This window comes from Suricata suricatta, chromosome 11 (assembly GCF_006229205.1).
Source record: "Suricata suricatta isolate VVHF042 chromosome 11, meerkat_22Aug2017_6uvM2_HiC, whole genome shotgun sequence".
NCBI classification, from domain to species: domain Eukaryota; kingdom Metazoa; phylum Chordata; class Mammalia; order Carnivora; family Herpestidae; genus Suricata; species Suricata suricatta.
In genome coordinates, this window is record NC_043710.1 from 8,315,083 (window position 1) to 8,319,836 (window position 4,754).

Below are 4,754 nucleotides of genomic sequence, written 5' to 3' on the forward strand. Positions count from 1 at the left end.
CATTTGTTTATGTTTATTGAGCACTCACTCTACAGTGATAGACACAGACTTCGTGACTTGACTTCGTGAGTGGGTCGTCTCCTGGGGACAACTGGGAGAAGGCCCCTGGGATCCTTCAGGCAAGAGCTGGAGGGGTTTGGGCAGGGGCGGCTGTGAAGGCAGAGGTGGGGGAAGAGGAAGGTCCCCAGAGAGTCACTGGATTTGCAGACCGGGAAAGTGAGGCCAAGGGAAGAGCATTCTTTCCTGTGCATACATTTTAAATGTCATGTTTCTTTTACTTAAAACTGATGTAAAATACATCGTCACATAATGTTCAAAGGTTTATAATATCCACCATTTTACAACATCTCCATTTATCATGTCCCTTTTAATTCTTAAAAATAATTTTTAAAGATGTTTTGAACGTAAACTCAACGTGCAACATGGGGCTTGACCTTACAACCTGAGAGTGAGAGTTGCACAGGAGCCCGCCACGTGCCCCACTCTTAAAATGTTTTAGGGGCACCTGGGTGACTCAGCTGGTTAGGCGTCTGACATCAGTTCAGGTCACAATCTCGTGCTCTGAGTTCATGCCCTGTGTGGAGCTCTGTGCTGACAGCTCAGAGCCTGGAGCCTGCTTCACATTCTGTGTCTCTCTCGCTCTCTGTCCGTCCCCTCACCCATGTTCTGTTTCCGTCTCTGAAAAATGAAGAAACCTATAAAATTTTAGTGGTACTTTCCTTGATATTCATACATTGATTTAACAAATTTGGATGTTCTATTTTTGTGCGTGTTCTTAAGAAATGGTTATAACTTAAGAATCAGCACGGTATAAAGCCTGTCAAAGAACAGCCTGGTCAACTTGATGAGGTTTTTAATTTTAATTTTACTGTTATCTCCCAACCCTTGTGAGAATACTGAAACTTTCCTGCAATGAGTTGCCCTACACACATCTTGCAGACAATCTCCAGGGGGGATCCTTAGAGCCCCCTAAGCCCATTCCTTAGCTTACAAATTAGCCACAGTCTTAAAGAGAAAGGAGACCCTGACTGAAGGTGTCCAAACACCAAATGAGGTCCTAGCAGGTGGAGGCACAGAGGTGCATGGATGGCTCAGTTGCTGGTCGGTGGACCCTTGATTTCAGCCCAGGCAGATTATCTGACAGGTTCTGTGCTGTGACCTTTCATGGAGGTGGGGAGATGGGGGGGTGTGGAGAGGGCGGAAGCAGACCTCGGCTGTACAGGGTATCAAGGGACTCAATATCCAGGTAGAGATCAGGCGAGGTCAAGGGGGATGTGAACTTACCTGAAGCTCAGGGGAGAGGCAGTCTGGGGCATCAGGCCTCGGTCATTCCAGCACTCTCCGTCACTTCTCCATGTCGGTCTTGCTTTCATCTTTTAGCCAAAGTAGCCATTGACTTGGATCTGGATTTGAATTCGTTTGCCAAATGGCCAATAGTATTCCTGGAAGGCTTCACTGTCAACCAGACTCTTCTTTTTTTTTTAATTTTTTTAATGTTTTATTTATTTTTGATACAGAAGAGACAGAGCATGAGAGGAGGCGGGTCAGAGAGAGGGAGACACAGAATCTGAAGCAGGCTCCAGGCTCTGAGCGAGCTGTCAGCACAGAGCCCAACGCGGGGCTCAAACCCATGAACGTGAGATCTGACCTGAGCCGAAGTCGGAGGCTTAACCAACTGAGCCACCCAGGTGCCCCTCAACCAGACTCTTCTAGTGAATACTGTCTGTCCCCTGTACCAGCCTAATTCAACTTTGGTTCCATGATCTCCTTTCTAAACTTCCCTGGGCTCGATTGGAGTAGAACTGGTCTCCAGACTCCTAGAGATAGCAGCCCAGCCTGATGGCTACCTACCTACCTAGGACTTTGACTAGTGACCCTCTCCTCCCCAGGTACGCTCCGTGACAGGGCCCAAGTTGCTGGTTCCCCTTTATCCAAGGATCCTTCTGGCCCAGACCTCCCATGCTGAGTTAGGGCACTGACAGGTCGTGCATAGTGGCTGGTCTGCAATAAAAGCTCAACACCTGCTTGCAGCTTGGACTCGGGTCCACCTGACCCCTTAGTGGTTTTGACACAATTGGTTGGAGCTCCCAGGACGGCACTCTGCAGGTCCTCACTGCGGGCTTCTGGTGCTCCTTCCAGCTTTGGTTTTTATCTCCTAAAAGCTTTAAAGCCGGTCCTTCTCCGGAGTCCTTGCATGCTCTTCTGCAACCCATTTTCATAGTTGCAATCCTTGTATGCAGAGCCCTTAGATCTGCTTGGCCGCCATTTGATGGGCAAAAGGAAACATTGTTTCAATTAAGCTGCCTTATAGTTCTGACAACAGGCAGGTCAGAACTGCTGTGAAGTGTGAATTCCTTGGTTCACCATGGAGCATCCATTCTCCCATTGTGAGCAACAGTAGGATGTTCATGAGTTGAGTATCAATGTCTACCAGGATTGCCCTGTGGGAGGGGGAGGGAGGCAGTGTGCAGGTTAGGCAGGCAGATTTGAGCCTCCAGGGGTGGGAAACCACGTGACTGCTCTCACGATGAAGAATCCTTGACCTGGGGTGGGGAGCCTGGGTGGCTCAGTGCATTAAGCACCCTACTTACACATCCATGTACCACCTATCCCCCAACATGCCACGGGTTTGGGGGCTTGATCTACTGTCCATCCCTAGAGCCAGCTTGCCCACAACCAATTAAAAGGCAAAGATTTGAAAACATTAGGTATGTGAGGAGACCACCCATCTGATGGAGGTTGAGTATTTCCAAGTACCCATTCACACATGTTCACTCCACTCCCTAAATTTATCCTCAGATACATGGCACATGTAGACGGCAAGGTGAATATTCAATCCCAATTTAGGTGTTTACTGGGCACCCCTGGCAGATATGCCAAGTGAACAGAAGTTCTCGTTTCCCAGGGGGAGAACAAATGGAAGAAGACAAACACAAACAGGACTATTCCAATCAGTTATGTTGACACACCAAGGGAATGAATTGACAATGACTGGCCAAGGTAGGCCTTTTGGTATTGACTTACTTTATTAGGGGCACCAGGTTTGACCCTTGATTCCAGCTCAGGTCATCTCAGTTGGAGAGTTCATGTCTTGCGTTGGGCTGACAGCATGAGGTCTGCTTGGGATTGTGTCTCTAAAATAAACATTAACAATTAAAAAAAAACAATTATTATAAGCAGGCTCCATGTCCAACACATGGTTCAAACTCAAGACACCGAGGTCAAGAGCTGCATGCTGAGTCAGCCCCCAGCAGGAACCCCTGAGTGGGACCCTGAGTTATCTACAAGAACCAGGACAATTCTAGGAAAAAATGAAGAAAATAGAGACCCAGAGGCTTGTTAGAGGAAGAGAAATTCAGGAGCTATTGGCTCCGGATCTTATAGAAAGAAGGCTCCACTGGAATCACAGTTGAATTTTATATGCAGATAAGGGGCAGTGAAATACCAAAACCTGACAGTGCGTGTTTGGAGTCTGAGGGGTTCTTAATGGTGGTCATGCCTTACTGGTTCCTTGTGCCTTATGGGCCAAGCCTGCCAAAGTCAAGACCTAATGGATCACCCAAAACCAGGAAACTTCTCATGTTGTGAGGCATATATTGGGCACAGGAGACCTTAGAAAGTCTTCGAAGGCTCCCTGAACAACGCCTCCCTGAGCCAGACGGTATCAGGCAAAGCGCCACATTAAATTTAACACTGGCAACAGCAGCTAATTCCCCAGGATTACTTCCTTCTGTCCAGCTACAGAGCCAAATCAGTGGGAAGGCTAAAGTTTTATTTAGAGAGACTTGAACAATTGTTAATTCCAACAATAGAACTTGAGAATTCACTTTTATTTTTGAAGAACAACTCCTGTGCAGAAAAATGTAGTGCATGTTTTGGTAGATACAAACAACGTATGTAGTACATTGAGTTCATAAGAGGTTACCCTTTAAAAACTAATTCACACTGAGGTGCCTGGATAGCAAAACTGGTTAATTCTTGATTCAGCATCGGGTCACCATCCCAACAGGCTCCATGTGGGACCCACACTTGGCATGGAGTCTGCTTAAGATTCTTTCCCTATTCCCCACTCGCTAAATTAAAAAAAAAAATTAACTAGTATACCTGCTTTCAGGTATACTTTTGTTTTCTGTTAGTCAATTACATACTAAACACCAGGATGCCTGGATGGCTCAGTTGGTTGAGCTTCCCACTTCAGCTCAGGTCATGAATACCAGGTTGGTGGGTTCCAGTTCCATGTTGGGCTCTGTATTGACAGCTAAGAGCCTGGAGTCTGTTTCAGATCTGTAACACCTATCACTAGTCCTCTCTTCTTAATGCTCTATCTTCCTCTATCTGAAAAATAAACATTAAAAAGAAAAAAGAGACCCAAATAAAGAATACAAAATCTGAGGGAAGAAACACTGAAAACACTACAAAGTTACTAGCTTTCTGAAAGGTAAACCTAAATGCTAAAGTTAGAAAGCAGCCGGCTACCTCACTTGCTTTATTGAGCTCTACTACAGTATCTAATAACAGAGAAAAGTGGTGAAGAAAACTGAAAGTCCTTTTTTTCAAACCGTCAAAATCCCCCCGAGGGGGTGCACCGTTCCTGGAAGTACTGCAATACCAGGTCGATGCGTGGAGTGGACGGAGCAAGCTCCTATTCCATCTCCTACTTCCAAAAATCCATTTAATATATTGTCCTCGGATAGAGGACGTATCAGATATTAAACTGATAAGAACAGATACTACACTTGATCTTAGCCAAAAGG

General features: G+C 46.1%; 1 pseudogene; it reads right to left on the reverse strand.

Moving 5' to 3' along the window:
- Nucleotides 1-4,575: 4,575 nt before the first annotated feature.
- Nucleotides 4,576-4,754, reverse strand: LOC115272930 (annotated as a pseudogene).